Source organism: Capsicum annuum, chromosome 6 (genome assembly GCF_002878395.1).
Source record: "Capsicum annuum cultivar UCD-10X-F1 chromosome 6, UCD10Xv1.1, whole genome shotgun sequence".
NCBI classification, from domain to species: Eukaryota; Viridiplantae; Streptophyta; class Magnoliopsida; order Solanales; family Solanaceae; genus Capsicum; species Capsicum annuum.
In genome coordinates this window covers 57,490,114-57,504,150 of record NC_061116.1, presented here as the reverse complement: position 1 = coordinate 57,504,150, position 14,037 = coordinate 57,490,114, and positions in this window count along the sequence as shown.

Genomic DNA, 14,037 nt, shown 5'->3' with positions numbered 1-14,037 from the left:
AGACTTCAAAATAGGGAATTAGCTCTAAAAACGAAATAAATGGCCTGATAATCAAACCGTCGGTCCCAGTAAGTCATAAATGATTTGGGGGAGCTATGGAGAAGCTCAAACAGCAAAGATAACTAAAAATATAAAAAATGACCAGAAGATTCATTATATCTATGAATTTTGATTTTCGTAGTCCATGCACACTCTCCAACCTATGACTGGTCTCATTGGCACAAGCTCATTTTCCTCATTCGGCACTACATTAAATTTGCTTTTCTTTAGGATGCATTGAACAAGACTAACCTACTATCTATCCGCAATGGGGTAACTACACCAGCATCCACCCACTTGATAATTTCTTTCTTTACCGCCTCCTACATAAAAGGATTTAGCCGACACCGATGTTCACTACTTGGAATGCAGTCTACTTCAAGAAGGATCTTATGAGTACAAATTCCAGGCAAAATACCCAGAATATTTGCAATGGTCAATCCTATAGCTCTTTTAAACCACTACAACATTGATAACAATGACTCTACCTAAGTCTCAACTAAGTCAGCTGCAATAATCTCTGGCAAAGTATTGTCGGGCCCTAAAAATGTATAGCACAAGTGACAGGGGAGAGCCTTTAGCTCCAAGACTGGTGGATCCTCAATATGTGGTCGAGCAGGAGAAGTGGGTCTATTTTTTAGATCTAGATCAAATTTTTTTAGAAAATAAGTGTAAGAATCTCTCCTATATAGAGTGCCCACCATCTCATCATACTCCTCGATACCAGCACTATCAAAATTCATAATCACCATTGCCAGTGCCTTAACTCCAAGTCTCTCTTCAATGGACACAGGAACATCATCAACACTATGATCAATTTGTTATAGACATGGACCGCATATCATCAGACTATTTCATTTACTGGCATACAATAAAGATCACTTGCTCATTGTTTAATCTAAACTCTATTTGTCCTAATTTCATATCAACCAACACCCTACATATAGCTAGGAAGGGTTTACCCAGGATGATAGGGACTTGGAAGTCCACCTCAAAGTCAATAATAATAAATTCATCCAGACATATGAAGGATGATACCTTCATGAACACATCACAAATAATGCCAACTGGCTGCTTTACTATGCGGTTATCCATCAACAATCTCATCGATATTAGTTTGGGTTCCTGACAGTGCACATGAAAGTGTACGTGGTCTTATCAAGTAGTAAAGTGGCCTTCAAAAAAGCCCAAGTATCGATCTCTCAAGGACTTGCGTTCGCCAACTACCCAATTATAGTTCAACAATTGAGAAAAAGTAAATAAGAAAGTTTTAGAATAGTAAACTAAAAAGAAACTAAACTAATGCAGAAAACTAATGACTTAGGATAATCAATGGATAGAAGCCCAGAGTTACGGCTTACGAACAATCATACTATGTTATTGAACTTCATTTGTTAAATTGCTTATCTTGGTTGTCGATTCATAGGGTTAATTGCATGATCAGGGTTTCCCAACCTCTAATCCTTTGCCTAAGTTAAACCTTACAACTACATCGTTGAGCGGGGATGTAATAGTTCACTTAAGTTCTTTACACTATCATCCTACGTGAGAATCAAGTAAGGATTCTATGTACATCCCAGTCCTAGATGCTAATTCAAATCTCTTATTTTATAAGGAAACAAGAATCATTCCTTGCTTATTCCCATATTCTATCTCCCTATTCCCTCTCCTAAGATCACAAGGTTGACAATTGATGTATTTTAAGGGTAGCTAATTCTTAAAATAGTTAAAACAAGAATAAACAAATAACCAATAATGATAATCAAATCAACAAACTTAATTTAAAATGAAAGTACTCATGATCTTGGCCTTAACCTCGGATAGAATTTTTAGCCTTTAATGGAAATATTCATCAACCAACCCCTTGGATTGATGATACTAACCATGAAAGAAACTAAAGTTAAGATAATAAAATCCTAAAAAAAAATTATGGTATCCTCCTCAGTCCTCCAAGACGTCCTTAAGTATGTAAAAACTTGATACAATAATGTATTTATAGCATAAGGGTAAGCCAAATCCATCTAGGAATCGAATTTGAGTGAAACGCCCAGGGTAGAAATGGAGCATGTGTCTCACGTTGTATTACATAGGAATGGAGCATGTGACGCATGTATATCGCATATACACACTGTTATGGGTCCCTTCCAAGTCTTTTGGTGTGTATCCCATGCCCATAATTCTTCACATGCGCCCACACTTGCCCTAGACATTCCAGGTGTCCAAATTGTGTCAACTTTGATATTGTGCATTAGTTGAGCCATTCCGAGCCTTTTTGAGTTGTTTTCACTTGATTTGAAGCTTGTATATCCTTAATATATCGTCATAATCTATTAAAAAAAACATCCTATAGCATTAACCACAACAATTTAGAGCTCAAAACAACACAACACCCAAGACGGAGAACGAGAAACACAAGATAAGCATAGGTTTCATTCACTTTGATTTCTAACTTATTGTTCTGACTCTTGATACAATTGACCCTTGAACATTACTAACAATTTGTTTCACATATAAATACATAATAACAACCTTAGGAACTTATTAAACATGTTAGAAACCAATATGATAGACTGGACAAACACCTAGCTCAAGCTAGTCACACTAGTTTTCTCGTTGACTTCTAAATGATCAATTTGAATCAAAACTTGTGTGGAAACACTATTACACATTTTAAAAACATACATGAAAATTTAGATGAACATTTATATCACTATCACCACATTAAGAACATGAATCATCCTCAAAACAAGGCTAAAAAGGCTAGAATAGCAATGCTAAAATGCATAAATTCACCCAACATCACCACCCACATTTAAATCCTTGTTCATCCTCGAACAATTCTTAACTATAAGCATCATGATCTGAAGAAACTCCATACTTCTACTACATGCAAGATACTCAAGCTAGTACTACAATGACTACACATAATGCAAGTTACTATACTAAGCATTTTTCAACACAATTGAAAGCTCAAGAACACTAAAACACGACCTAGCCTCAAGAATTGACTCACCTAGTTGGCAAACTCATGCTTATTTCTCAATCAAGGATATCATACAAATTACCCACATTCATCAAACATGTACCCCTCATAACAAAAGAGTTACCCATAATCACTCATAATAATGCTATTTATAATATAATGGGTACAAGAATCAAATTACGCTCACTCTCTCAAAGAATTCACAAGTTACACATAATGAACCATAAGCTTGACCTTAGTGTAATGCTTCACTAATAATGGAATGTAAAGATTAGGATCAATTAGCACTTTTCTGGATTGTAATGTGGGCTAAGGGAAGGGTAGGAACTATTTTGGCCAACAATAGTGACTAACCTTTCTAAGCGATTTAATACACTACATTATACACTTGAAAACAACCTCCAACAACCAATTTATACTTTTCCATCTACCCATACCTTTTTTTTTGCCCCATCTCTTTTAAGTATTTTCACAAACACTTGGTAGATGCATAGTTTACTACCACAAGAATCAGTTTTTTCTCTTTTTTCACAACCATGAAAATATTTCTAGCATACATTATATCACATCCATCCACCACATATCAAATATAAACACCAAAAATTATTACCTTGGGGCATAATTTCACATTTTTCTTCTTCAATTTCTCGAACTTCTTACTAAATCAATTTTTCATTAAAGCACTTAGGAGCTTTTTGAATCAAATTACGATCTATCAAAAAAGGGATTAGGCTACTTATGAGGTATCTAGAAAAATAAAGCTAAAGGCTCAATAGGGGTTAACTAGGATTAAGCACAAGGGTAGGACAAATAGAAGGTATAAAACAAGTCTATCAAAGAAATGCTTATATCATCTCCTAAACCCACATTCTTTATTTCACTTTACATACACACCAGGCAAGTTCTAGACATCACATACAACAAGGAATATACAAAAATCTTACACGCACATGACACATGCTCAACTCAATGGGATCACCATAGACTCCCAACTAAACAATACCATAAATTCAAAATTAAGCCAATAAGTACAAGCGTCACATATATTAGACTAAGAGTCTTAAAAATAGTAATTCACTCAATCAACATGCTTTTACAAACAAACCCACTTGCACCATGCAATCAAGAATAGCACCAACTCAAATATCTCACTTATTCCTATCCTAAAAAAAATAAATTGAGCTAAAAATTGGGAATTTCCCCACCCTGTACTTAAAAATCTACTTTGTCCCCAAAGTGTGTTTTTTAAAGTATGAGATAGAAATACTCCCTAAGGCCTCTAGGCCTATCTAGTAGCATCTTTTCAAATAAAGGAGATCCATGGGACCCCACACTTGGTCCTTGCCATGCTTCTTAGCCCAAGTTTATGGTACTCAGGCTTCTTATTAATCTGTGACTTAACCAAAAACAAAAATTATGTGAAGTAAAAAAAAATAAAAACTAAAAAAAAAATACCTTAGCTTGGGTTACCTCCCAAGAAATGTCTAATTTAGTGTTGCGGCATGACCCATTTAACTTTTTCCTCCGCCACAATGATATAAATTTCACCCTCAATATTGCATCCATCTTTTTTCCTCGATCATAGAGAGGTGGTACAAAAATTAAGGAACCAGGTAATGGAATGTGCATGGTAAACCACTCATCCTTAAAGTGAGGTGTGTTTTTATATTGCTTAACTAGTGCAAAATCAAGAATATAGGATTCTTGTTCCTTTTCTTCACACTCTCCCACTATTTTGAATGATTCCATAGACAAAATATCATCTAAACATAATGTAGAAAAGTTCTTTGAATGAGGCCCAACCAATTCCACTTAAAAATTTACACTCTCCATAACACACTCACTCTTATTCACCTTCTTAATTTTAGTCTCAACATAAAGATGACAGCTGAGTGGCTGTGATTCTTGTGTTTTTCTCTGCCTCTGTCGACATAGTGGTGATGGTATTTCCTGAACCTCCTTGGTTATTTGTTGAGAATTGCCTATAAATATGATCGAATTAGGATTAAAAGAACACATATTTGCAGAGTGATACAAATATCCACAAGTCGCAAACCAACTTGTAGTCTGCTGCACAAGTCGGAAACAAGCAGGTCCCCTCCAAATGCTTGCATCAAAATCTGGACAAAAAGCCTCATGGTGGGGTCCTCCACAATAATGACAAGAAACATCATCCCTCGAAAGCCATCTATCCAAGAATGACATCTAAAGAAGAGTATGAGAAAAATAGAAATAAGGGAAAATAAAAAAAAACAAAAACTATTTACAACTCAATATAGAAAAAAACTAAAAATAAGATAGTTGCCTAGTTATAAGTCCTCGGCAATAGCGCCAAAAACTTGACAGTGCACATGTTAGTGTTCATTGTCTTATCAAGTAGTATAGTGGCCTTTGAAAAAGCCCAAGTATCAATCTCTCAGGGACTTGCATTTGCTGACTATCCAATTATAGTTCAACAATTGAGAAAAAGTAAATGAGAAAGTTTTAGAAGTGTAAACTAAAAAGAAACTAAACTAATGCAGAAAAGTAATGACTTAGGACAATCAATGGATAAAAGCCCTGGATTAAGACTTACGAACAATCGTACTATGTTATTGAACTTTATTCATTAAATAGCTTATCTTGGTTGTTGATTCATAGGGTTAATTGCATGATCAAGGTTTCCCAACCTCTAATCCTTTACCTAAGTTGAAACTTACAACTCCATAGTTGAGTGGGGATATAATAGTTCACTTAAGTTCTTTACACTATCATCCTGCGTGTGAGTCAAGTAAGGCTTCTAAGTACAACCTTGTCCTAGATGCTAATTCAAATCTCTTATTTTATAAAGAAACAAGAACCACCCCTTGCTTGTTCCCATGTTCTATCTCCATATTCCCTCTCCTAAAATCATAAGGTTGACAATTGATGTATTATAAGGGTAGATAATTCTTAAAATAGTTAAAACAATAACAAACAAACAACCAATAATGATAATCAAATCAACAAACTTAATTCAAAATGAAAGTACTTATGATCTTGGCCTTAACCCCGAATAGGATTTTTAGCCTTTAATGGAAATATTCATCATCCAATCCCTTGGATTGATGATACAAACCATGAAAGAAACTAAAGTTAAGATAAAAAAACCCTTAAAAAAGTTATGGTAGCTTCCTCAATCCTCCAAGATGTCCCAGAGTATGTAAAAACTTGATACAACAATGTATTTATAGCATAAGGGTAAGCCAAATATATCTAGGAATTGAATTGGAGTGAAATGCCTAGGGGTGAAAGGGAGCATATGTTGCACATTGTAATCCATAGGAATGGAGCATGCGATGTATGAATATCACATGTACACATTGTTTTGGGTCCCTTATAAGTCTTTTGATATGTTTCACACACTCATACCCCTTCACACGCGCCCTATACATTCTAGGTGTCCAAATTGCATTAATTTTGGTATTCTGTATTCGTTGAGCCATTCCGAGCCTTTTTGAGTTGTTTCCACTTGATTTAAAGCTTTTATATCGTTCATATATCATCATAATCCATTAATCAATCATAATATAGAATTAAACACAGAAATTTAGAGCTCAAAACAAAACAACATCCAAAACAGAGAACTAGAAACATGAGCTAAGCATAGTCTTCATTCACTTTGATTTCTAACTTATTGTTTTGACTCTTGTCTTGATCCAATTGGCCCTTGAACACTAACAACAATATTTTTCACATATAAATACACAATAACAACCTTAGGAACTCATTAAACACGTTAGAACCCAATACGATTGACTAGATAAACACCTAGCTCAAGCTAGTCACACTAGTTTTCTCGGTTGATTTCTAAATGATCAATTTGAATCAAAACTTATGCGGAAACAATATTAAACATTGTAAACACACACATGGACACTTAGATGCACATTTATATCATTATGACCACATTAAGAGCATGAATCATGCTCAAAACAAGACTAAAAAGGCTAGAATAGCAATGCTAAAATGCATAAATTCACCCAACATCAGTGCCCCTAACCCCAACTGCTTATAAACCACCAGTGCCATAAGATTAATGATGGATATTATATCAAATAAAGTGCAAGCAATATTGAAGGACCCAATAGTGCATGGAATAGTGAAGGCTCTTGGTACCTCCTTCTGCTTTAATAATGAACTAGGAGCAACAGCACTATAATTTTGCACATTATCAATCGGCTCAAATCTCACCGTCCGCTTCCTAGTGAATAAATATTTCATAAACTTCATGTAACCCAAACTTTGTTCTAATACCTCAACAAGGGGAATATTTATAGACAGTTTCTTCAATATTGATAAGAACTTTTGATATTTACCTTCTTCTTATTTCTTTTTTGGCCTTTGAGGAAAAAGTGAGGGAGGTCTCGGAATAGTCTTCAACATCGGCCCATGAACCTTCTCCTTCCCTTTATCCTTATCTCTAGTATATTTAACACCTATTGATTTTTCAAATCCTTCTATAGGTATCTCAGCAATATCAATCTGATCACCATCATTCCTTGGCTCTTCCATGGCTGGCATGGAGGGATCTATGGTGGATTTACCACTCCAAGTGGTAATGGCATGATAATGAATAAATTTTTTGGAATAAGCTATGTATTGTAGAGAAGAGTTTTAGGATATCTCTAATTCAATATAGCCAATATTTGGCAAAACTATTGCTCCTATTATTTTATCGCGGTGGCATGTGATTCAACTTTCTGGTTCAACCCTAATATATCTGCCTTAATCTCCTTAATGTAGCTATCCTGACTGTCTTGGACTTTGACTAACGTGGACAATATTGCTTTAATTTTTGACTCGGTATCATGACTACCAAGTGGAACATATTTGTCACTTTTTTGTTTATAGTCATCTCTTAGCCTCCAATCACTATCTCGCTCTCTGCTTATGTCTAGATATTTATCACTATAGTAGTTTTGACCTTGGTTTCCTTTCCCCTTTGCTCAGAAAACCCACCATTTTTCAATCTAGATACTTTTCTTCCTCATTCGCATTAGAATCATAAGCCCTAGAAGCATACCCATATGCCTCTACTGCATTCACTTTTTCAGAATTCATTGCTGCAAATATTATTATAAACAACCCAATATCAATTCTTAGTTGTACAACTTCTTGTGCAACAAATTATCACAAACTTTGTAGTCATTATCTAAGACCCTGTTTAATACCCTGGAAAATTTTTCGTTGAAATTTTGTGCGTAAACGTGTTGGGTTCTATCTTCTAGAATGAATTATAAATTTTTTGTACGAAATTTCTTATATTATAACCCACTATTATGTAGAGTAACGAATAAGCTTTCCAACTATATTTGTATCATCCAAAATGGACACCCAAGCGATGAGTTATGAACATTCCAATCGAACTATGAATAGTAGTGAACAGTAAAACATGCAGGAAAAAGTACTGAGGCCTGGCGTAGTTTTGCTCCAACTTTAAACGATCATAACTCCTTGTAAATAATAATCTGGGTGATCTTCTACATATCAACAGAAATATCTACGAGTACTCTTTCCAATGAAATTGGTTTCATCCAATTTGTCTATCAGAGCAAAAAGTTATGGTCGATCTACTTCAGCCTATCAAAAGCAAATTTTTGGGTCAACTTCAAATGATTATAACTCCTCGTACACAATGATCTGGGTTAGATACTATATATCAACGGATATATATGAGAGTCCTCTTTCTAATGAACTTGGTTTCATCTAATTTAGATAGCGGAGTAAAACGTTATGGTTGATTTACTTCAAACTATCAAAACAGTCCACCAAAGGATAGATTCAAGAATTATTTATTTATTGGGGGTGTTTTGGTCATTCCCCCTCACCCAAAATCCATCCAAACCCTATATTAAAGCCTATTAGAAGCATTATATGTTATATTTCATCAAATTCCCTCAAAAGGAAAACCCTAAGCTCCTACATCCAACTTCAAGAACCTCCAAAGTTCACCATTAATTTTGCAAATTTATTCAAGATTCCAAGTTCCTAGTTCAAGAACTCTAAGAACCATCATTCAAAGGCACGATTAATATCTCAACAATGAGTATCGATCTAAATTTCATCATTCAAGGTATGTGGGATTTTTCAACAAGAACTCTCTTTTATTCTTATGCCCAAAAGTAATTTTCTTTACAAAGGCATGACTTTTATTTGATTTTTACGAATTTGAAGCATGAACCCATATCTTATGATGATTTTTATGAAATCTTGAAGTTTATGATTTTGAAATTTGAATTTACATGTGTGGAGATATAAAGCATGATTCTTGAACGATATTTATCATGATTTTGATATTTGGGTTGTGAATCCCCATTGAAAATTGTGTTTTTGAGAAACTGTGTGTTATAAGTATGTTGATGTTGAATATTGGAGATATGTAGAATGATTTGACCTTTTGGTCATAATGGAGTAGTTTTGAACTCGAGTGTGAAAGAAACCCACAACGTGGTTAATTTTGATAGATGGGAAGCATGATGGCTCCTGATGTATATTTATATATTACTAAAATTATTTTTTTGTGGATTGTCTTTAAAATGATCTGAGCTAAGTCCGAGAGAAATCTTTAGCACCGAGTGGAAGGTATAAAGCGACCTTACTTCCCTAGAACTACGTGCCCCCGTAGGAGTGAGCCTGAGGCTGATTTATATAGTGATCACTAGTTTGTGTAGATTTGATGTCAATAGTCCTTCTTCTATGGCAAGGATAGGATGGATCTCCCCAACATGGGTTGTACGTTGGACTCCATGTAGCTCACATAGTTTATGTCGGTTATAGGATCTCCCAGTGTGTGTGTGTTTCCTTGTGTCTATCGTGCTTAAAGCCTCTTTCTGCTATTGATTAGTGCTCTCCTCTTTTAGAATTATGCCTCCACGTCGAGCGAGAAAAAATAATGATGGTCAGCAACCTCAACCCGCTGACCCATTGAATAAAAACGTGTCTCATGGTGAATTTTAGGTAGCCTTTCAGGCGTTGCCCCAACCTATTACTGGAAATTTTCAAGCCAACCCAGCCCTGGTTCCACAGCAGCAGGGAGGTGATTCAGCTGCTTCCAGGATCTGTGACTTCATGCGGATGAATCCACCAGAATTCTATGGGTCCAAGTCTGATAAGGATCCACGATTTTTATAGAGGAGGTGCGGAAGATTACTCAAGTGATGCATATATCTAAGGAACATAGTGCGGAGTTGGCTGTGTATAGGTTGAAAGACCTTGCTTATAACTGGGTTGTTGCTTGGAGGAAAGGTAGAGGTGAGGGAGCTGTCCCTACAACTTGGCAAGAGTTCCAGGATGCATTCCTGGATAAGTTTGTCCCTTTGGAGATGAGGGAGGCAAAGGTGGAAGAGTTTATGAACCTGCGATAGGGCTCTATGACTATTAGGGAGTACTGTCTAAAGTTCAATCAATTGGCCAAGTATGCTCCTGACTTAGTGGCTGATAATCGGGCTAGTATGAGTAAGTTTGTGACTGGAGTGTCTAGTTATGTGGTTAAGGAGTGTAGGTCTGCTATGCTGAAAAGTGAGATGAATCTTTCTATGCTAATGACTCAAGCCTAATAGATTAAGGAAGAAAAGATTAAGGAGAGAGATAGAATGAGAGGGAATAAGAGAGCTAGGTTCGAGCAGCACGGATTGGGTCAGACTAGATCGTAGGGAGGGAGTTGGCCTCAGTATCAGAATCATTTATCTATGCCAGCACCGTCATCTGCTAGTGCTCCCATACCTAGAGTTAGGCAGGATCAAGGTAGCAGGTCATACGTATCCAGGTCCCAGTACAGTGCTGGCAGTAAGCCAAATTATCCCCTATGTCCTAAGTGTGGTAGGGCTCATTCGGGTGAGTGTTGGGGTGAGAAGAGGGGTTGTTTCCGGTGTGGTGACATGGGTCACAGAGTTAGAGATTGTCCACAAGATAGACAAGGGCGTCATGACTATCGCCCTCAGACCCAGACTCAGACTATTAGTGCTACAGTTCCAGCGACTCGCCCAGCCCCAGCTCAGGGCACCTCTTCTAGGAATGATAGCGGGTAGCGCTAGAATAGATTCTATGTTTTACCATCCCACCAGGAACAGAAGGACTCTTCTGATGTTGTTGTTGCTATGCTTTATATATTTTAGTTTGATGTGTATGCTTTGTTGGATCCTGGATCTAGTTTCTCATATGTTACACCTTTGATTGCTGTGAATTTTAAAATGAGTCCTGAGATTATTCCTGAGCCTATCTTAGTTTCTACCCCAGTGGGTAATTCAATTGTTGCCCAAAAAGTGTATAAAAAGTGTCCTATTACCGTTCTTCATAGAGTCTTATTGGCTGATCTGATTGAGTAGACATGGTAGATTTTGATGTGATTCTGGGTATGGACTGGCTGTATTCTTCTTATGCCTCTATTGATTGTCGGACCCGAGTGGTCAGGTTTCAGTTTCTGGGTGCATTCGTGTTTGAGTGGTCTGGGAATTCTGTGTCACCTAAGAGTCATTTTATCTCTTACCTCAAAGTTAGAAAGCTTATTTCCAAGGGGTGTATTTACCATTTGGTTAAAGTTAAAGACACTAAGTCTGAGACTCCAACTCTCTAGTCTCTTAACGTCGTCAATGAGTTTTTCTGATGTCTTTTCGGATGATCTCCTAGGGATACCTCCTGATAGAGAGATAGAGTTTGGGATTGATCTTCTTCCTGATACTCAACCGATTTCTATTTTTCCTTACCGTATAGCCCCTGCAGAACTTAAAGATTTGAAAGATCAACTCAAAGATCCACTAGATAAGGGTTTCATAAGGCCTAGTGTTTCTCCTTGGGTTGCTCCTATGTTGTTTGTGAGAAAGAAAGATGGCTCTTTGCGTATGTACATTGATTACCGCCAACTGAATAAAGTCATCATCAAAAATAAGCACCTCCTTTCGAGAATAAATTATTTGTTGTACCAATTGCAAGGTGCAAGTTATTTCTTAAAGATAGACCTTCATTCCGGCTATCATCAACTCAAAGTTAGGGAGTGTGACATCCCAAAAACCATTTTCCAAACTCGTTATGGCCATTTTGAGTTTTTTGTTATGTCTTTCGGGTTAACTAATGCCCCAGCAGCTTTCATGGACCTCAAGAATCGAGTGTTCAGACCATATCTGGATATGTTTGTCATAGTGTTCATCGATGATATACTAGTGTACTCCCGTAGTGAGGATGAACATTCTGATCATCTCTGAACTGTCTTGCAAACCCTTAGAAATCACAAGTTATTTGCCAAGTTCAGTAAGTGTGAGTTTTGGGTAAGGTCAGTTGCTTTTCTGGGTTATATCATTTCTTTTGAGGGTATTAGAGTTGATCCCCAAAAGACCGAAGCTATTAGAAATTGGCCTAGACCTATTTCTCCGACTAATATCCAAAGTTTCTTAGGTTTAGCTGGATATTACCACCGTTTTATAAAGGGTTTCTCCTCTATAGCGTCTCCAATGACTCGATTGACCCAAAAAAAAGTGAAGTTCTTATGGTCCAAATCTTGTGAGAAGAGTTTTCAGGAGTTGAAGACTCGACTCACTTCAACCCCTATTTTGATTTTGTCTGATGGTGTTGATGGTTTTGTGGTGTATTGTGATGCTTCGAAAGTTGGGTTGGGTTGTGTATTGATGCAGAAGGGTAAGGTGATAGCTTATGCTTCTAGACAGTTGAAACCCCATGAGAAAAATTACCCCACCTATGACCTTGAGTTGGCTGCTGTTGTGTTTGCTTTGAAAATCTGGAAACACTATTTGTATGATGTCCATGTTGATGTTTTCACTGATCATAAGAGTCTGCAGTATGTATTTACCTAGAAAGAATTGAATCTTAGGCAGAGACGATGGTTAGAATTGTTAAAGGACTATGATATGAGTGTGCTGTACCATCCGAGCAAGGCCAATATTGTGGCGGATGCCCTAAGTAGAGTGTCCATGGGTAGCGTTTCGCATGTGGTAGAAGGTAAGAAAGGGTTGGCTCGTGATGTAAACCATTTGGCTAGATTAAGGGTTAGGTTGTTTGACTCTGCTGAAGGTAGTATAGGGGTTCAGAGTAGTTCCAAATCCTTCTTGGTTTCGGAAGTGAAGGAAAAGCAATACTTAGATGCTAGTTTGGCCAGACTGAAGAAGTCAGTCAAGGACAAAAAATTATAGGTTTTCTCCCGAGGGGGAGATGGTGTGTTGAGATTGTAGGGTAGATTGTATGTCCCGAATGTTGATGATCTGAGACAGAGGATTATGGCTAAAGCGCACGGGGCGCAAAATTCTATTCATCCTAGTGCCACCAAGATGTACCGAGACTTGCGGAAAATCTATTGGTGGAGTGACATGAAGAAATATATAGCAGTGTTTGTAGCTAAGTGTGCAACATGCCAACAGGTTAAGGTTGAACACCAAAGACCTGGTAGCATAATGCAAGACTTTAGTATTCCCACCTGGAAGTGGGAAGAGATAAATATGGACTTCGTGATTGGTTTACCTCCTTCCCGACGCCATCATGATTCCATTTGGGTTGTGGTTGATAGGTTGACTAAGTCTGCTCATTTTTTGCCTGTTCATACTTCATATACTGCTGAGGATTATGCTAGATTGTATATCCAAGAGCTAGTCAGACTACATGGAGTTCCCTTGTCTATTATTTCGGATAGGGGTACTCAGTTCACTTCGCAATTTTGGAAAGCTTTTCAGAAGGGTCTTGGTACCCAAGTTCTTTTGAGTTCTGATTTTCATCCGCAGACCAATGGTCAGGCTGAGCGGACCATCTAGATGTTAGAGGATATGTTGAGAGCTTGTGCACTTGACTTTAAGGGAAGTTTTGATGATCACTTATCATTGATAGAATTTGCTTACAATAACAGTTTCCACTCTAGTATTGGCATGGCTCCGTTTGAAACCTTATATGGGAGGAAGTGTAGATCACCCATAGGTTGGTTCGAGGTGGGTGAAGCAGCTGTGAGTGGTCCTGATTTGGTATTTGAGGCTATGGAAAAAGTTAAGTTAATTAGGGAA